The 22,208-nt window shown below is 34.0% G+C and overlaps 1 non-coding gene across 1 annotated transcript; it reads right to left on the bottom strand.

The window, feature by feature from the left end:
• Nucleotides 1–15,383: 15,383 nt before the first annotated feature.
• Nucleotides 15,384–15,459, bottom strand: TRNAA-CGC (transfer RNA alanine (anticodon CGC)). Its single transcript has one exon. It is a non-coding gene; the product is annotated as a tRNA-Ala (tRNA).
• Nucleotides 15,460–22,208: the final 6,749 nt, after the last annotated feature.

Raw genomic sequence — 22,208 nt, 5'->3', positions numbered from 1 at the left:
TGCATTATTTTCTCTCTGCCTTGATTGTTCTTAGATCAATCCAGAGCTTCTCCCCCAAAGAATGTGGAGCACTTGATTGCAACTATAAATTATAATGATGATTGCATATTTAAATTTGATGTTTTGTTTCATTGTGAGGTATTTCTTTTAAATAATTATTATTAAACAAAGATTTTTCAAGTTATATATTTTAAGGTTATATTATTAATATGGAAAGTTATATTTATAAAATTTTCATGTTGCTGAGCCATAATCATTTCATTTTTTTCCCCCTCTTGTTCCTCTGTACTTTTTTTTTTTTTTTGGCTCCTCTATACTTAATAGACAATATAGTCTCTCATACTCTTTCAGGTGTTATCTTTATCATGAATATTTGTGTAAACACACTTTAGTTTTATTTCCACTTAGAAGCTGGTCTGTACTCCGGTCAATTCTCCATTGTCTCCAGGTTCTTAAGCAGTATCTTTACCTTCTGTGGCTGCCCTTTACTTTTTCTTTTAAGATTACGAGCAATAAATATACTTTTTTTTCATTTACTCAAAACATTACCAACAAGTTTTACTGTGCATAGCACTCCCCAAAAGATTTCAAGATCAAAATAATTTTTTTTTATTTTCAGAAATGATTGACCCTAATCTACATTTCAACAAGTTTGTGCCCCCTTAAACTGTTTAATCTCATTTCTTATTATTATCCTTTTCACAATTCAAATAATAACTTGCCATTTAGTGGGCATGTTTTGATAAAATTTGATGTAGGCTTTAAAAAAATATGACTTCATAAATAAGACTAGAAAGTAGCCTTTGTTTTTAAATCTAATATCAAAATTTTTTAAGCCAAGTTAATTTTGTCTTCATAAAATAGTTTTTGGAAAACTTTATATTGCTATTAGCTTGAAAGTTTTATACTAAATGAAAATTTTCTCTGTCTTACAAGGTTAGTGTAATTCTCCAAGATACAGGATAGGGCACCTTGTTGGTTATTGTTCCTTAGCAAAATTCTATGATTTTTGTTATTTAATTCATATCGGACTCATTTCATTTTAGTTTTTTCCAAATATCTTCCTATTTGCTATAGGTTTTGTTGGTATCCATCTAGGTGTCCTATTTACTTATATTTATTATTCATTCATTTGACAGTTATATAGTTTTTGTTTCATATTAAATTATATAATTCCATTTTAATCAACTCCAATATTTATTATCCATTATTTTATTATACCACCATGTGATTTGTAAATTTTAAAATTCTTCCCCATTTGTTTAAACTATATTTTAGAGAAGCTTCTCTTCTCCTCACACCCCTACCCCTCAGTGCTGGAAGTATACAAGGGTGGTTTATACTTTCCAATTAGCATATTATTCACATATTATTTATATAGCATGTATTATTCATGTATCTTCATTATTTAGATGATATATAATCGTACATAAATTAACAAATTATATCAATAATATAGCACATGCATTTATAATAAACAATAAATATGTACTTGTGTATTGAGTAATATATAAAACAATTTTTATTAAACTACACATACAAACACAAGCACACAACTTGTACTCCCCTATAGCCTTACCTATGTCGATAAGTGACTGACATTATTTGATCAACTTTGAGACACTTCTTGCACATTTTTAACTTTATGAAGTTTGTAAAGTTCATAAATATAATACTTCTTATAACAATGTTGATATATGAGTTATATTTAAGGGAGCTTAAGGAAAATAACCATGCTCAAATATCATTGCATTTATAATTAATCAAGTTTTCTCTGAGCAATATGGTTTTTAGCATTGCCTTTCACTTTGCTCACCATGTGTCCTCTTATTTTATATAACAATAAATGTGTGCTACTTTGAAAATATTAGCTCTTTGATGTTTACAAACAGATGGCTATCTAATAAGACAGTTTAATGTGTTATGCGAATAGTCCCTTGTGTTTCCCTGGAGATTATCAAGATTTGATTTCTTGTTAACTAAAACATAAACTGTAGAATGTTCTTATGTTCTAGGAAGTCAGTGTTTTCATTGATTGTATATATAATGAGAATAGTACTTGGAATACTTTTCACACAGAAGAGCAATTTCTCAGCCACATAGTGATTCAGAATAAACCTTTAAGGCATAAATTATTAGAATTGTTTGGTCAGCAAAGATGTTATGCAGTCTTATGAAAATGAACTCTGCTAAAAAATATCTTCTGCTTTCCTGTTTCAAAGTTGCCTGACAACATGGCATGGCCATAGTTGCTTTAACCATGGGTACTTAGAATCTTGTTTTTAAGTGTGATTAGAAACAAGGCTGGACATTTTTTAAAAGAGCATTTATAGTAAATAGAGTAAAAAATTATACTATTCATAAAGGTTAGTTGAGGAAATTATTTTATTGACTTTATAATGCCTCCAAAAATTTAAACTTGTCTCCCTTGAATGTACTGCTTAGCAAAAGAAATTTACATAGGTCCTTATAAACTGTTGCCTGGATTAATTCCATCATAATTATTTTTTCATATTAATCATTAGCTTCACAAATATTTCTTCAGAATATTTTGCAAGCCTCTCCAATATTTTGGCTTGAATAATAGAAATACATGACAAGACTTATTTAGTCAACCTTAACTCTTGCCTTGGTAGCACCTTCTAAGTAGAGAGAAGATCCTTCAGGGACATTAAAAAGTCAAATGAAAAAAATAATAATGAGCATTTAGCTTGAAATTTTGGAAGCAATTTGTCCTGAATGGGTTGTCTTGTTACCTGTAGAATATAGCACTATGCCAGGGAATGAAGTCAGAAGACATGTGACTGAATACTCAAAGTACAAAAGGATTGAAAGCAGAAGATATGTATTTTAGTTCTAATCACAGCCTTATTAATAACAAGTGGTTTCTCCCTCAAAATATAAAATTGATGCTGACTTTTCTATCAGAAAACAAGATTGTTATCTGTGAAATAATATAAGTGAAAGTTCTTTGTAATTCCAACTAAATAAAATAGACTATTATTATGAAAATTGCAATGTCAGTTAAATTTTGTCTGCCGCTTGATGTGTGTCAAGTACCTTTATATATGATATTATTTAATCCTTACAACAACCCTATGAGGAATATACTCTTATTATTATTTAGAAATTTAGGAAAACAAAGCTTACAAGTGCTGAGATAACTGTCCCAGGCCCACACAACCAGAGATGATAGAACTGGGACTTGACATGCAGAGATGTCCCTTGTGCCCACTTTCTCCATTACAGAACAAGTAGGTATTATTACTGTCATTACGGAACAGTAAATAGGGAAAGCAGACTAAATGTATGTCCAAGTTTTATTCTAGAGCCAATATTTTGTGTGTCTAGCTAATATATTTTTTAGTACACTTGTCAGAAGATTTTTGAACTTCATGTAAATTTAGAAGAGCTTGTAAATGCTTAGTAATATCCTGGAAACATTTCTATCATAATCTAAAATATGGACAAGGGTATAAAATCATAACTACTGAAAGAGAGGATGACAGGAGGGATAGTTCAGAGAATATGGCAAAAATAAAAAAGTTGTTTGCTTAAACAACAGAGTGAGGAATTAACAATAATGTCTAAAGAAGAGCAACTGTTTTCAGGTAACATACGAGTTAACTAAAAAGAAGGTATTCTAAATTATTGCAATTCCCTAGTGAACACCCTGAAAGTCAAACGCCAGAAACCTACTGTGCATGTTAACACCATGATTTATTGAACTTAACAAAGCTTAGTATGATGAGAGTAATAATACTGCTTAACAATTCAATAGATTTTACACCTTTACTTATCATTTATAAGAGTCTTATTAAATTTATTCTCAAGTTTTACTAGGAACATAGTTATTATAACTAAGGGGTAAAGGAAAGTATTTTTTTTCTATTTAACAATCACTACATACTCTGTACCTTGTGCTCCACACACCTCATATCATTTAAAATTCATAGCTGCAATAAAGATAGTATCATCATCTCACTGTTGCTGATGAGAATCAAAGAGCTTTAACATAAAACAAGAGAAAAGCTTAATATGTTTCCAAACAGTACTTAAATCTATCACTTATTATTTTATTTTATTTTTATTTATTTATTTTTTAAGTGAGAAGAGGGGAAATAGAGAGATAGACTCCCACATGTGCCCTGACCAGGATCTACCTGGTAACCACTTTCTGGGGCCAATGCTCCAACCAATTGAGCCACTGGCTGCAGGAAGGGAAGAAAGAAGGGGGTGTGTGACCGGGAATCGTACTTGGGGACTTCATATGTCAGGCTGATGCTCTATCTACTGAGGAAATCTGCCAGGGCCTATTATTTATTTTAAGGTCAAATATTTACCTATTCATAAAAGGTTATTATTTCCTGTCTATCTCATTGCCACCAAAAGTATATTATGAACCATTATTAAGTGAGTACAGTGAAAATACAACATAAGTGTGCCAAAGAGTATTACTGTTTTAGTTATCATGAGGTAGGTAACACAAAACTTAAATTACTTTACTGAAGCTTTTGTGCCTCTACTATTGGGTCTTTGATATTCACATTAAATCTATGTATCATCTACTATAAAACCAGATTGTCTGTTGACAGTGAAAACCCAAAGTTCTCTATCTTGTGACATTGAGCAAGTTACTCAAAATATCAGTATCTTTGCCTCAGCTTTCACATCTGTACAATGAACAGAGGAAAAGACCATACTGGATTCATAGATTTTGTGAGGAGTAAATGATTTAATATGGGTGAACTAAAACTGTGATTGGCATTTTCTAGCTCAAATAAAGCTATCATTTTAATAATTAATATTAGCATTATTATTATTATCTTTGAACAATATTCCCAATAAAGTTGAACTTCTAATATTAATAATAACCCTAGTAATATTTTTCATATATTTAATAAAAAGTAGATATGGGAAAGTGTTAAGCAAAATAATAAAATTCTATGAAGTATGAGTAGTTTTATTATTTTTATAGGGTTAAGGTCTTATTAACTTCAGCAATCCATGTGTTAATAAGCACAATAAATTTCTGGTGTTTCACATTTAGAGGTTCTTTAGAAAATTACATTTAATTGAAATTTCATCATTTAATTAACTCATATGCTTCCTGAAAACTTTTTCTCTTTCATCATTATTATTGCATCATAGGAGGATGAAGAACATGTTAAGGGTGATAACAATGATAGAAACCTACTGTGTAAGGCACAAGGAGATTTTTATTTCAATATGTACCAAACACAGCTGGTCTCACAATTATTATCTGTTTTGCTATGTAAGAAGAGGTTTCAGGTAGAATATCTGTCCTTATTATACATATATATATGTGTATATATATATATATATATATATATATTACATGATAGTATTAGTTTTCTAAATTTATTTTCTGACTAACGTATAGTTGAGAGACCAAAACTAAGGTAAACAAGTCTAGAGAAAAATGGCAACGCAATTACTTTTGTTCTATCTGTTCTTCCTTTTCTATCCTCAAGCTGCACACATTCTATTTCAACTTATTGCATTGAAACTCTTTCCTAACTTAATTGCACCCAAATTCTCTCAAGATATAGTAAAGAAAGAAAATTTAAATTTTCTTATGTTTAACCTTTTATTAAAAATATCCTTGATTAATAAAAAATCATGGTCATCTTATGATTCAGAAGTTTCTGAAATGTCTGAAAAATTGATACTTTAGTCCCACAGGGGACCATTTGAATAACAGCCCTGAAAACCTTCAAGGTGTGTGCAGTTCAGTGTGTGTGTGTTTGTATGTGCATGCACGTGTGTGTGCATGTGTGTGTAGAGGGTGTTTATGCATAGGAGAACATCCTAAGAGAAGGGAGAATCCAAGACTGAACTGCAGTTCAAATTTACTGAAGAAGGATTAAGAGAGAAAAGATTTAAATAATGGGAAATGTCTTTTCGTATTTCTTTCCTAATATCTTCTGATGAACCTCGCCTGCAAAGAGGAGCTTCCATGAAGTGTGAGTCAAATAGAAAAGTCTTACTTCACTATGCTATCAATGTACGCTCATGCACTATTAGGTTGCAAATAATCTACACCCAGCTTAATCACAAAGGGTGAAACAATTGAATAAAGCATAGTAAAAAAAACACAACTAGACTCTCTGTAAGACTAAAACAAAAATTTTAATTAAAAAACTGAGTATATTATCACATTTCCAGGGATGCCTTGTTTCTTATTTCTTAAAGTTGTCTGAAGGTCTGTTTCATTCTTCTCTCATTCTTGTAAACCCTTTTAAAGTGTTTTTTTTTTTATGTTGTTGAAAGCCAACTTCTCACCTAATTGTAATTTAAACCCAAACCCTAACCTCAAATTAATTCAAACATTAATTTTAATCCTAACTCTGATTATAAACTCAACACTGAAACTAAAACTAATATTAACTCCAATCCTAACTCTAACTCTAATTCAAAACCTAATTTAAACACAAACCAAATCCGCAAAACTAACTCTAACCATAACACTACCAAAAAAAAAAAAAAAAAAAAAAAAAGCCAACCTCAGCTTTCTGCAAATTCCTATTTGATTTTTTTTTTTTTTTTTTAGTATTTTTCTGAAGCTGGAAACGGGGAGGTAGTCAGACAGACTCCCACATGCACCCAACCGGGATCCACCTGGCATGCCCACGAGGGGGTGATGCTCCGCCCACCTGGGGCATTGCTCTGGTGCAACCAGAGCCATTCTAGCGCCTGAGGCAGAGGCCATGGAGCCATCCTCAGCGCCCAGGCAAACTTTGCTCCAATGGAGCCTTGCCTGCGGGAGGGGAAGAGAGAGACAGAGAGGAAGGAGAGGGGAAGGGGTGGAGAAGAAGCTGGGCGCTTCTCCTGTGTGCCCTGGCTGGGAATCGAACCCAGGACTCCTGCATGCCAGGCCAACGCTCTACCACTGAGCCAACAGGCCAGGGCCCTATTTTATTTTAAATGAGTTTTCCCAGGTGAGTCTATTTAAAGAAACTTTTTTTATTTTTTAATTCTTCTCTCACCATCACCAGATTAGAAGTTCATCAGAGTTTAGCATAATGCCTGTCAAAAAGTAAATACCCATAAAACCAAAGACTCCATTTTGTGGTTTAAGGAGAATAAAACTACATTTTATCTTTAAAAATGAGAGAAGTAAACATATGTTCAATGAATGCTGGGTAAATTTTAGAGTCCAACTACACAAACAAAAATAACTGACCTGTAAACTAAATAGATAAATAGGTGAGTTATAATTGCTTGGATGCCTATGCTCCTTCTCCTTTCAGACTATCTAGGATAATTATCACAGACCATAATCGGTCTCTTTTCAAAATTAAGATTTTACTCTCACTCCACTACTTGGATGAATATTCAGGGCAGTGAGTGCTCAGCCAAGTCAAACCTCACCCTAATGATTTCTCACTACATATAATTTATGATTACTTATCATCTACCAAATATGAAGCCAAATGTTTTACATACATTGTCTTACTCAATGTGCACATCAAATATATGATGTGGATTGCTGTTATTACCAGCCACATTTTATAGATGAAGAAACAGACTCAATGGGATTTGCTACATTAGGTGACTATGAGCCAGCTTAGAAATGGTAGAGATTTTTATGTAGCAGTCTGATAATGTAAGGGTTAGGAAATAGTTAATTAGTACATTTGCTTTGTAATCTTTCTTGATGGCTCCTTTTTTTTCCTTTCCATTTTTCTTTTTGGAAAATCTTTCTTCTTATGTCCTATGCATGTCCCTTTCTCACCTTTGTTCACTTCCTCAGTTCTTTCTCTTTTTGCTTTTTTCCTGTTCACAAACCTTCTTACCCATTCAGAGATAACCAGCTTTTTGAACATCTTAGTTTCTTCCTTTTTCCTTTAAAAAGTTTCTCTATACCTTATACCTTTTATCATTAAAATGATACAATTTTGTTCCAGTTGATTAGAGTTCTCAATTTCCATAAAGCTTAACTTTCAGTGACAACCAAAGAGAGTAATCTGCATTCTTTAGAGTGGTACTTTTATGAACATATTTCATAACCTTTATGAACAAATTCTTTCATTGGCAAAGATACACTTTTAAGAGATATTCTATTAAAGTATAAGAGATTCAATCATAGCTTCAAATGTATCAGCTTCTCTGTAATAAAAAATTCAAAATTAGGTGAATTTAAGACTTACCTAGCAATTTGTAACAGTTGAAATAAGTTAATTGACCTACTCAGATGGTTACTTTTTAATTTCTTTTAAAAAGAGATGTCTTCCAGAAGTTTGCATTTTAAAAGCTGGCCTAGATAAGATTTGGTGGGCTTTGAAGTCTTTCTGGAGCCACACCTCTGGTCCTTCCTATAATGACTTCATTTGTAAAACTAGGACAATATTTTTTTTTCTTTTTTATTAAGTGAGAGACAGGGAAGCAGAAAGACAAACACCCTCATGCACACCTACCGGGATCCATGTGGCAAACTCCCTAAAGAGGGATGCTCTGCCCATGTAGGGCTACTGCTGTGTTGCTCAACAACCGAGCTATTATAGTACCTGAGGTGAGGCTATGAAGCCATCCTCAGCACCTGGGGCCAAATTGCTCAAACCATTTGAGCCATGGCTGTGTGAGGAGAAGAGAGAGACAGAAGGAGGAGGGGGAGGGGTTACTTATCTTGTGTTCCCTGTTTGGGAATTGAACCTGAGACTTTCACACATTGAGCTGATGCTCTACCACTGAACTAACTGGCCAGGGCTGAACAGTTGTTTTTAATACCTCATGAATTGGGTTGCCAACCAAAAGTTGGCAAAGGTCTGATAAATTCACTCGACCATTTTGGGAATATTTTTATCGGGGTATATTTTTTCTATAAAATAATTCATTATTTTACCCTCAAGTTGGCTTTGTTATTTTCCAAGTTTTGCTGCTTTACCCTGAATTTATCAAATATAATTCTTATAAAGCACCTACTATAAAGTTTTTAAAAATGTTATCTCATTGAATTTTTTGTAATTTTATGAGTAGTGTGTTGGGCAGATAAAATGTATTATGCTCACTTTGTTAAAGAGGCCGTTGCCCAGGTGATATTAATGTGTGTTGAGAATTGTTGTAGCCTGAGGCTTGGTTTTGGGATTAAGCCTGTCCCACCCTTTTTGGTGTAAGGTGGTACAATCCTATCATGCCTCAGAGAAGTGACTTTGTATTAGAGACTTCCCTATTATGTATATTGGATTAAGGGTTTGGATTTCTACACTATAAAATGGGAACAAAGCGGGAGTTTGGTTCTTGGTTCCTGAGGTTAGCATGAGAGAGCAGAGAGAATAGAGCCAGCAGCGGGAGGAGGCCACGTGGAGAAGGCCAGGAAAAGCAGCCAAGATGGCGGAGTGCTGAGTGAGATGCCAGTTTGTACAGAGTTTGTATCTGGGATAAGGAAGGAGATGGGGAACTGAGGAGAATAAGGCTGGTGAGCTAGAAACCTTTGATTCTAGGAAACTCGGATAAGTCAGTAGCTTTGTGAGCACTGAATGTGACTGGGTTTTGGAGCCCAGTGTGTATTTTTACTTGCCCGCCGGGTGCAAGCTAGATTAAAGACTATAGCCCACCAGTTTTTGGCTCCATGATTTCTTTACCGACTGTCCGAATCCAATGCGAACCTGCATGGACCAGGCTGCTCTGATGGTGGCCCTGGCCGTAGCTCCTGGCTTTACATAGTGCAATAATAATATAATAATCTATTTTGAGCCTTATCTTTCTCTTTTTACTGTTCTTTTTATTTATTTTTTGCTTACTTTGTATCTTACTGAACCCTAAAATGGTCTCTTTACCCACTCGCTCCTTTTTTAGAGAGCACTTCAGATATAAAAGTATCAAGATTTGGAGTTAGAGCTGTGTTTAAATTTTTACTGCTACCAATTGTTAAACATAATGAGCCATTTAATCTCCCCAGATGACAATAATACTACATTTCTAGGGTTGTTGTATAGAATGAAGGAGATAACTAATTTAACCCTTGCCTTCTGCTCCTCAAAGCCCTCCAGAATGGTGTCTTGAAATTTTATGTGCAACAGCCGCCACCTCAGTTAAAACAGCACATTTTTCAAATGCCATTTTGCTATCACATTGCTTGTTATTTCCTACCTTGGGTAGCCTACGTTCATGTGTATATAGAAAGAATAGTGTTGCAAAAAATTGTATGTAGTAGTCCACTGAAGTCTATATATATTCAGCAGTTTTCATTTTCAATATCTATTACCTTTTCTTTTTCATTGAATTTATTGAAGTGACATTGGTTAATAAAATTACATAAGTTTCAGGTGTACCATTCCACAAAACATCATCTGTACACTGCACTGTGTGCTCATCATCTCAAGACCAGTCCTCTTTCATCACCATTATGCTCTCTTTACCCTCTTTTGCCTCTTACCTTTTTTCCATAATTGTCACATCGTTGTCTGAGTCTATGAACTTTTTAATTTCTTCATACATAACAATAGAATAAAATGACCTAACTCAGGGTTTATTGAGAATGTTAAATGAATAAATCCATGTAAAACATTCAAGTACTGTTGACTATTTATTATTATTATTATTATTATTATTATTGCTCTGGTATATTCCCTTCATAGTACTTTGGTTAATCTGTCTGAATTTACATACTTATGATGTCCTGAAATCACCTTCTTGATTACATTGTTGATTCTACAGTTTGAGTGGATTCATAAGATATGTATGTACTATGATGTCAGAATAGTGTAGTGCAGTTTATTTAGAAAATGTATTTCCAGGATTGAGACCACTTTGGTTTGCATCACTACCAACTAAATGAGCAATTATGGGTAAGTTGGTTCTCAATGCCTTGTTTTATTTCTGGGTAAAATGAGAATATTGAGAATACCCATGTTAAAGGGTTATTGATCAAATAAGAGAACACATATAAAGTACTCAGCACAGTGCCTAATAAACAGTTAAATGTTAATTGTTGTTGCTGTTCTTGTTAGTGGTACTGTAATAATTTTGAAAACTTTGTTGTAAACTCAATAGCAGTCACAATTGTATGCCCATGTATTTCTTGTAGAAAAATATCTGATCATATATTTTCTAGAACAGGGGTCGGGAACCTATGGCTCGTGAGCCAGATGTGGCTCTTTTGATGGCTGCATCTGGCTTGCAGACAAATATTTAATTAAAAAAATAATAACGTTAGAAATATAAAACATTCTCATGTATAAAAAATTCCATTCATTTCCTACTGCTCATGTTCATGGGTGCGGGTGGCTGGAGCCAATCACAGCTGTCCTCTAGGAAAACACCAAATTTTTATTGGATAATGCGTAAGGTACACGGATCATTGTATGGCTCTCACAAAATTACATTTTAAAATATGTGGCGTTCAGGGCTTTTCAGCCAAAAAGGTTCCCGACCCCTGGTCTAGAATGTTCTATCTTAGAAGATGCATGGGAAGTTTCAGGAGCAAAAGAATGGTATGAAATTATAATTGACAAACTTTCTGTAGAAGACTGGGTGGTAAATGTTTGTGACCTCTTCAACCTCTGTTACAAATTCTCAACTCTGCTATTGTAGGGCAAAAGAAGGTATAGACAATAAAATGAATGCATATGCCTCTGTTATAATAAAACTTTATTTACAAAAACTGGCATCAGGATTATTTGACCTGCTTGTTAGAGTTTACTGATGCCTAATGTTAGAGATTGGGAAATAAGCTTGTTAGCAAAATATAGTAGTGGGATAGCTATGCAGTCAGTATAAATTAAAATTTATAAATCAATCAATTAGATCAGTTGTGTGATTGTGTTCTACATATTCATGTACTCTAGTAGAAATGTGAAGATGTCAAATAGAAGGTATAATTGAACCACACAATTGGTGGTTCATCAGAAGTATAAACTAGAAGGAGGATGAGACAATGAATTGAGTACATTTAGAGAGAGGTGATCATAATGATAAGTCATAGAAGCACAACCAGAAAAGGAGAAAGCCAGCTGAGGTTAGTAACAGGTGACAGGGGTGGGAGGATGGTAATGGAAAGAAGCTCAACTTGTCATAGACTTTGGCACTGAAGTGCTTGGGTATGTTGTCTGGAGAGATATACAGTAGTGCCCCTTATCCATGGCTTTGTTTTCCACAGTTTTAGTCACTGGTGGTATGAAATATTAAATGGAAACGTCCTGAAATAATACATTATAAGTATTAAATGATGAATTCTGCACTTTGCTGCTTTGTTCTGCTCAAGATCTGAATCATCCTTTTGTCCAGAATATTCACACCCTATACCAGGGGTAGTCAACCTTTTTATACCTACCACCCACTTTTATATCTCTGTTACTAGTAAAATTTTCTAACCATCCACCAGTTCCACAGTAATGGTAATTTATAAAGTTCGGAAGTAACTTTACTTTATAAAATTTATAAAGCAGAATTACAGCAAGTTAAAGCATATACTAATAATTACTTACCAAGTACTTTATGTCGGATTTTTGCTAAGTTTGGCAGAATAAATCTTTATAAAACAACTTACTATAGTTAAATCTATCTTTTTGTTTATACTTGGTTGCTCCACTACTGCCCACCATAAAAACTGGAACGCCTACTAGTAGGCGGTAGGGACCAGGTTGACTACCACTGGCCTATATGCTGTGCCTGGTAGTCCAGTAGTGGCCCTTTTTTAATTTATTGATTTTTTCTGAATTACAGTTGACATTCAATATTTTTATATTTGTTTATATATGCATAGTGGTTAGACAATTGTATAATTTACAAAGTGATTGCCCTAATAATTCTGGTACTCACTTGACATCATATACAGTTAGAACAATTTTATTGAATATATTCCCTATGATGTAGTTTATATTCCTATAATTATTTTGTAACTTCTTAATTCCTGTACCTTTTTCTCCATCCCTCCAACCCCTTCCCTCTGGCAACCTTCAGTTCCTTCAGTTATCTATGAGTATTGCTGTTTTGTTGATTCATTTATTTTGTTTAGATTTCACATATATGTGAAGTGATAGGGTATTTGTCTTTTTCAATACAACAGCGCTCTTGGTTCTCAGATCAATTGCTGTGGTATCAAAGGCTTTTATTCAAGTACCTTCATTTTATTTAATAATGACCCCAAAGCCATTCATGTAACTTTATTACAGTAATTGTTATAATTGTACTATTTTATTATTAGTTTTGTTACTAATCTCTTACTGTTCTTAATTTATAAATTAACCTTTATCATAAGTATATTTGTATACTTACAAACATAGTGTGTATAAAATTCCTTACTACATGGGGTTTCAGGCATCCACTGGGGGAACAATTCATTCACTAAAGAAAATATAACATAGTTAAACTTATAATTTCAGAAGCCAGAGTCCTGTTATAATGAAATGGTCTTATTGAATTAGAGAATATGACTATTTTTTATTTAAACTGAAAGTATCATATCAGCATGCTTTAATACATTTTCGACCACAGTCTCATTCCTGTTTATTAAAACCATAATTATTTTTTCTTGATAAAAAAATATAGACAGATAGGTAGGTAGATAGTTTTAAGACAATGCTAACCATAGTTAAAAGTTCCGCTGGAGTGTTGTAAATGGTAAAACCAGAACACAAGCCAACTACTTAGTAGAATAATTTAAAAAAATCAAACAATAAGGTAATTCAGATTCTAACTTGCAAACTGTTAAACTTCTTTTAAGTCTTGGCCAAAAGTTATAAATATGTACCTCCATCCTAATAACACCACCCTTTAAAAAAATCACTAATGGCCCTGGAAGGTTGGCTCAGCGGTGGAGCATCAGCCAGTCCTGTGGATGTCCTAGGTTCCATTCCCGGTCAGGACACACAGGAGAAGTCCCTATCTGCTCATCTGCTTCTCCACACTTCCCCAATTGCATCTCTCTCTCTCTCTCTCTCTCTCTCTCTCTCTCTCTCTCCCTCCCTCCCTTTTGCAGCCATGGCTTATTTGGAGTGATTTGGCCCTGGGCCCTGAGGATGATTCTATGGCCTCTGCCTCAGGTGCTAAGAAGAGCTCAGTTGCTGAGTAATGGAGCAATGTACCAGATGGTTTGTCTCCAGAATCACTGTTTCTTACAGGGCTAAATCAATTGTGCTTTAGAACTCTGTCTCATTTTTCAAGTTTGCAATGTGATTAAATCTACTTATAGAGACTGAAGTTAAAGACTAAACTTTGAACTTTATAGTGAAATCTTATACAGAACTTGGACATAAGAATTATAGATATAATAATAAAGCAATTGTTAATGATGCTGAGAAATTAATGTAGTATATAAGTATTAATGTGACACTATCATATTTTAGAGAAAAAGTTATAAGACTAAGTTACACCCTAAACACCAAAAGAATATCTCCATGCTAAAATAATAAAAATGTCACTATGTGATAAAATTTAAAAAATGTAAAAAGCTGTTCTATCTATTAGAAAAACCTACACAGAACAAAATAAATAAGGTTAAACTATAAACATGGAGTTTTTAGCCAAAGGCTGACAAAGTAGTGGCAAGTGATAAATGTTTATTAATACAGAACTGAGCAGACATCTGAACTCTTCCCAAACTTCAAAATCTTCCATTGAACTGGTGTGAGATTCAGATTTTTAAATTTTCTTTTAAGTCAGTAGTGTTTTAGTTGGTCCTTTTGGAAGAAGATGCTGAGTAGGAGTTAGTAGTTGAAGTAATTTTTTGGGGTAATAACTTATGAAAGATAAAGGGGAGGGGAGTAGAGGAATTGAAGAGGGTAAACCTTCCACCCAAAAGAAAACAGAGGTAGAGAAGGAATGATGAGCTTCAGACCACGATACAGATCTGAAAGTATTTCTAATAACCCAAATGGCAGTTATGAATCAGAGATGGCCCATTAGTGAAATCTTGTATTGCCCTAATATGCCCACAGTGCTTGCACAATCATTGGCTGGAAACTTCCCAGGTAGAGTACTTTAGGTTCATAAACTGGAACTTATCCTGAATATGTGAAACTGAAGCTAATCAGCTAATTACACTCCCCTTAGTTTTCAGAAAGTTTCTTTTTTTTTTTTTTTTTCCATCTTTTCTGAAGCTGGAAACAGGGAGAGACAGTCAGACAGACTCCCGCATGCACCCGACCGGGATCCACCCGGCACGCCCACCAGGGGGCGATGCTCTGCCCACCAGGGGGCGATGCTCTGCCCATCCTGGGCGTCGCCATGTTGCGACCCTCCTGGGTGTCGCCATATTGCGACCAGAGCCACTCTAGCGCCTGGGGCAGAGGCCACAGAGCCATCCCCAGCGCCTGGGCCATCTTTTGCTCCAATGGAGCCTTGGCTGCGGGAGGGGAAGAGAGAGACAGAGAGGAAGGCGCGGCGGAGGGGTGGAGAAGCAAATGGGCGCTTCTCCTATGTGCCCTGGCCGGGAATCGAACCCGGGTCCTCCGCACGCGAGGCCGACGCTCTACCGCTGAGCCAACCGGCCAGGGCCAGAAAGTTTCTTCTTGAAAGGAGATCCAAGCATTGCATTTCTGTGGCTGCCACAGGTGGGTAATTTTATTTGGACAAAAACTTTTAAAATTTATCAATTTGGTAATGTGTCCCTCTGATTCATTCAGTGTATATCAATGGTCAAGCCTCCAAGATATTATGATAAATATGAAGTGTTTATTTTTCTCTAGGAGCTTAAAATCTGATTGTAGAGGAAAATGACAGTAAAAAGACAGTAAGACTAGATTAATGCAGATGTTATACTAAGGTTAGATGTAAGAATTCTGTCAGAACAAGGATTGTGTTCCTAATCCACACTTCAGGGACTCCAAGGGCTTTCTAAAGGAAGTATGATAGATGGAATTATAAAACAAGCAGAAAATAAAATTCAAAGAGAAAGAAGTTTAAGAGATAGACTAAAAAATGTACAAAAGAATATTTTCAAGTAAATTTTATCTCTGAAATTGGTTTAGTATATTTAGAACTAAATTCAGACTATATGCATGAGCTTTTCCTATCCTTCTCTTCATACCCCAAATCACTCAAAAGTAACCAAAATGCATTTATTAAAAAATAAATCCATAATAGTTCAAAAATGACAGAATAAAGTATCAGCAAAACAAAAATTAGAATCAATTCTTGAAATTAGAAAGTAAAAGGGAAGGATGACATTAGAGTAATGGCAGCATGAGAGATACTTCTGATCTCTCCTCTTAAAAATTCAATAAATTGAATAGATATAACACAGCAAAGCAACCACAGCTGGGTGCATCTGAAAGATCTATGCACCAAATAAACTAAAGGTGGGAAGGGGTGAGAAGGGGGATGGAAGATAAAACACACTCATGCTTGAATCCAAGGACTGGTTTTTTACTGCAGGGTCTCTGCAGAAGAAAGAAACCCCCAGTGACTGTTTTTTTTTAAAATTGTTTGTTTGTTGATTTGTTTTTTTCTGTAGAGCTTCAGAGAGGCAAGATCAAACTGTCTGGGCTTTGACTGTAGGGGTTTTGAAGACAGTAGAAGTCCAGATTGACTGGATCTCCTTCTGACAGGAGGAGTGGTAAGATTGAGGGGCACAGAGGGAGATACTAAACCAAAGTGGCAGCAGAATGAGGGGTCAAAGCCAGTGTTCCCACGGTATTCTTGCAGTCCACACTTGGCTCAGAATCAGAGAAAACCAAAGTGTGACCCATCACCGAGATCCTGCCTCCTCATCTCTTGGGTATGAAGAGTGGCAGATAGACTACACAGCTAACTTTCCAGAGCCACTCTTTCCCCTGAGAAACAAAGGTGTTCCCTGTCTGGTCCCTTGGTCTGTCGAGACATGGGGAGTAGTGCTCAGAGGTCTGAGATTACCACTGCTAAACCATAAACCCCTAACAACATGCTTCACCCACCAATGCAACTGCAGTTCTGCTTATATCCTTGCAACAGCAACATCACAGAAGAGTCAGCCCAAGAATTTCACAGAGCTAAAACTTGTAATACATTGCCACCTATTGAAAGAAAACAGAACAACTTCTCAAAACTAAAATCTTTTCTTTTCTTTTTGAATTTTATTTTCTCCAATTTTTATTCTTATTTTTTGTAGGTGATTTATTGGTTTTTGATTATTATTTTCATGTTTTTCTTCATTTTTTAGTTTTTTTATTCTACCTGTCATTGTTTAAAAATTTTTATATTTTTCATTGTACTTTATTTTTAATTTTTCATTTTTAAGTTGCTTTTTGTTATAGTTCTTAACAATGCCATTGCCAAATGCCATCAAAGAAGAAAAACTTGAATACTATGGCTACACAAGACAGAACACAGGTCAGAAAAAAAATTGAAAAATCTCCACATAGCAAGCTCAATCACATGAAAATCTTGGAGGTGTACTGCCACAAACCAGCACAGCAGTAATTCCAGGTCTTGAGTGGAAATGGTACAAAATTAAGAAAATAAGCTTAAAGAGAAAAAAGGATGGGCTCAGAAGGACTCTTTGTAAAATAAAAGATAGCTTGCAAAAGGCCAAGAGCCCCTGGCCTGCTTTATTATATAGCCATATGCAAATAAGGAAGTTTCCAATACAAAGTCACACATCTCTAAGGCAACCCAAGAATTCTCCCAAGTGCAGAAACCCTCCACACTGCATAATTGAAATCAACCAACATCAGAACAAACAAAGGGTCAGCGGAAGGGCATGTAAATTGCTTCTAGAAACTTAAGCAAGCAAGTGAAGTGGGGGGATGGGATGAGTGCAAATACTCAGCTTTATAGCCAATATGGAGGTGTGAGGGGGAGAACTTAGCCTTTAGCAATTTAACCAAGCAAGTGAAGTGGGGTGTTGGGCAGCCTGTCAGTTTATTGCCAGTTTCCCACACCTTTGTCTCCCCAAAATTAAACTACAAGGACCCTGTCAGCATGTGGTCCCCAACAGTATACAATAGAGGATTTAAAATTGAAATTCATAAAATACTCAATGAGATGCATGAAAACATGAATAAACAATTTAATGAGCTCAGAAAACAAATTAATAAACAAAATGAGTATATAACCAAGGAGATTGAAACTTTAAAAAGAACCAAACACAGATGAAGAATTCAATATATGAATTCAACATGAGCTAGCAAGTTTAGCTAATAAAACAGGCCAGATAGAGGAGAGAATCAGTGACACTGAAGAAAAACAACTAATGATGCTACAGGGAGAATAAGAGTAAGACTCACAAATTTAAAAAAGTGACAGAGCTCCACAAGAATTGTCTGACTCCACCAGAAAGAGTAATATAAAAATAATAGGTATATAAGAAGAGGAGACAGAAAGAGAATGGCAAACCTATTCAAACAAATAATTGATGAAAATTTCACAAGCCTATGGAAAGAGTTAAATCCTCAAATACAAAAAGCAAATAGAATGATGAGTCACCTCAACCAAAACAGACCTTTTATAAGTCAAATCATAATAAAATGTTCAGAAAAAAACGGATGCAAACATTCAAAGTACTGAAAGAGAGGAATTACCAGCCAAGAATACTATATCCAACAAAGTTATCATTCAAATATGAAGGAGAAATAAAAACTTGTGCAGACATACAGGAGCCGAGAAAATTTATCACCGGAAAACCTCCAGTTCAGTAAATACTCAAGGGTATTATTCAACCACATACAAAGAACAAAACAAATAGAAACTAGAAGTAAAAACTCCAACTAGATTACAATAAAAACAAGAATAATCTGTGACAACAATAACATAAAAAGGGAGAGGATAAAGACCTGTAGTAGCAAAGGAGGATGGAAAGCAGAAGCACTCATAAGACAAAGGACTTTTACAAATATGAAAGTTTTTCTCTTAATAACTTAATGGTAACCACCCATGAAAAAGCTCCTACTCAAACACATAACTTAAAAAAAGAAGAAACAGGAGAAAAGTATGGAATACCACCAAACAAAAACAACTGAAAGAAACACAAAAGAATAGAACCAAATGAGACACAGAGCTACCAGAAACAAAGTATAAAATTACTATAGAAAATTCTCAAGCATCAATAATTACCCCAAATGTAAATGGATAGAACTCATTAATAAAGAGGTTCAGAGTAGCAGTTAGGATCAAAAAGCAAAACCCAACCATATGCTGACTTCAAGAGACACATCAAAGTTGCAAGGACAAAAGTAGATTCAAAGTGAAAGGTTGGAATATGATTCTTCAAATAATACCCAAAGAAAAGCAGGTATAGCCATACTTATATCTAACAATGATCATTTAAAGACAACTAAGGTAACAAGAAACAAAGATAGACATTCATAATGATAAAGGGGATATTATATCAAGAAGATATAACATTTCTTGATATATATGCACTCAATTAGGTAACAGAAAAATGTATAAGACATTGATTTACTGATCTAAAAACAGAAACAGAAAAAAAATACAGTAATGGTTGGAGATCTCAACACACCACTATGCCTTTAAGTACATCATCTAAACAGAAAATCAAAAAAGAAATATAGGCCTTAAATGACACACTAGACCAAATCGACATAAAAGACATTTACAGGCCATTTCATCCCAGATTATTAGATTATAAACTATTTTCCAGTATGCAAAGAACATTCTTAATAATAGACCATATGTTGGGCCACAAAATTAACATCAACAACTTCAGGAAGACTGAAATTATACCAAACATATTTTCTGACCATACAGCTTTGAAATTAGAATTCATCACTAAAAGGAAACAAGGAAACTCACAGAAAAGTGGATATTAAACAACATACTTCTAAAAAATGACTGGGTCAAAGAAGAATAAAAAAACAGAGATCAAAAGTTATATATATACAAACAAGAATGACAACAGGATATACCAAAATTTTTAGTATGCAAGAAAACCAATAATAAGAAGAAAGCTTCTTTTTATTTATTTTTTTTAATTTTATTTATTTATTTATTTTAAAGCTTCTATCATTACAGGCTTATATCAAGAAACAAGAGAGATTCTAGATAATTAATCAAACATCACATCTTAACAAACTAGAAAAAAAAGAACAAAGGCAACCCAACTCCAGCAAAGGAAATGTTAAAAATTAGAGCTAAATTAAATAAAATAAAGAAAAATATAAATAAAAATTAATACAACAAAGAGCTGTTTTTTCAAAAAGATCAATAAAATTGACAAACCCCTGGCTATACTCGCTAAGAAAATAAAAAACAACACTCATGTAAATAAAATTCAAAAAGAACAGGAGAAGTTATCATAGGCATTGTAGATATACAAGGATCATACTAGAATACTATGAAAGATTATTTTCACCAAATTCATTAATCTAGAAAAAATGGATAAGTTTCTAGAACTATACAATCCTCCTAGACTAAGTCATGAAGAAGTTGAAAATGTAAGTAGACTCAAAGCAGGAAGAAAATAGAAACAAGTATCCAAAAATTCTCCAAAAATAAAAGTCTACACTAATGAATTCTACCAAACATTCAAATAAAATATGGTACCTATCCTTTTCAAAGTCTTTTAAAAATAGAAAAAGAAGCAATACTTCCAAACACATTTTATGAGGCCAATATAACACTGACACCAAAATCTGGCAAGGACAACACAAAAAAAGAAAACTACAGACAAATATCTCTAATGGATACAAATGCAGAAATCTTAAAGAAAATACTAGTAAATTTAATTCAATACATTAAAAAAATACATTATGATCAAGTGGGATTCATTCCAAGAGCACAAGGATGGTTCAATATACATAATTTGACCAATGTAATACACCACATTAACAAAACAAAGAACAAAAATCATATCATCCTATCAATAGATGCAGAGAAGGCATTTGATAGGGTGCAACACCCATTTATGTTTAAAACACTCAATAAAATGTGTATAGATAGTAAGTACCTTAATATAATAAAGGCCATATATGATAAACCATAAGCTATTATCTTAAATGGTGAATAAAATACAAGCTTTTTTAAAAAAAAATCAGAAACAAGTCAAAGCTTCCCACTCTCTCCACTCTTATTTGACATATTTCTGAAAGTTTTAGCTAGATAAATCAGGTAAGAGAAAGAAACAAATGGCATCCATATTGAGAAAAAAGTAAAGGTATCACTTTTTACAGATGACATAATCCTGTATATATTGAATAGAAAACCTCAAAGACCCCACTGAAAAATTGTTAGAAAATATAAACCAACACAGTAAAGTTGCAGGATACAAAGTCAATATACCTAAGTCCATTGCTTTCCTATACACCAATGATGAAACTTTAGAAAATGAACTAAAAAAACTAATTACAACAACAATAAATTATCTAAGAATGAACTTAACAAAGGATGTGAAGAAAACTACAAAGCATATTGAAATTCAAAAAGACAATGAAATGGAAAAATATGTATTTTATGTTCATGGTTTGGAAGAATCAACATTGTTAAGATGACCGTATTACCCAAAGCAATATACAAATTTAATGCAATCCTTATTAAAAGCCCAATGTCATTTTTTAAAACAAATATAACATAAAATCACCAGACTTATATGCAACCATAAAAATCCCTGAATACCTTAGCAATTCTGAGAAAAAAGAATGAAGCTGGAGATATCACATTATCTGACTTGAAATTATACTAGAGAGTTATGACAATCAAAACAACATTGTATTGGCAGAAAAACAGACATACAGACCAATAGAATAGAATCAACAGTCCAGAAATAAAGCCACGTATATATGGACAAATCATCTTTAACAAAAGAGTCAAGAACACACAATGGAGAAAAGAAAGCCTCTTCAATAAATGATGCTGGGAAAATTGGAAAGCCACATGCAAAAGAATAAAACTCGACTACAGTTTGTTCCCATGCATAAAAATTAATTCAAAATGGATCAAGACCTAAATATAAGATCTGAAACAATACACAGAAAACATAGGTACTAAACTCATGGTCCTTGGCCATAGAGAACAATTTATAAATTTGACCCCAAAGGTAAGGGAAGTAAAGGCAAGGAAAAATGAATGGGACTATATCAAACTAAGAAGCTTCTGCAAGCAAAAGAAACTGACAACAAAACAAAAAGTCAGCCAAACCAAATGAGAGATGATATTTACAAACAACAGCTCAGATAAGGGGTTGATGTTTAAAATATATAGAGACTTTACAAAGCTCAGCAACAAGCAAGCAAACAACCCATTTAAAAAATAGGGAGCAGGCCCTGGCCAGTTGGCTCAGAAGTAGAGCATCGGCCAGGCGTGTGGAAGTCCCT

The sequence above is a fragment of the Saccopteryx bilineata genome, chromosome 2, assembly GCF_036850765.1.
Source record: "Saccopteryx bilineata isolate mSacBil1 chromosome 2, mSacBil1_pri_phased_curated, whole genome shotgun sequence".
NCBI lineage: Eukaryota > Metazoa > Chordata > Mammalia > Chiroptera > Emballonuridae > Saccopteryx > Saccopteryx bilineata.
The sequence above is the reverse complement of the archived record's forward strand: the minus strand, read 5'-3'. Positions and strand labels throughout refer to the sequence as shown.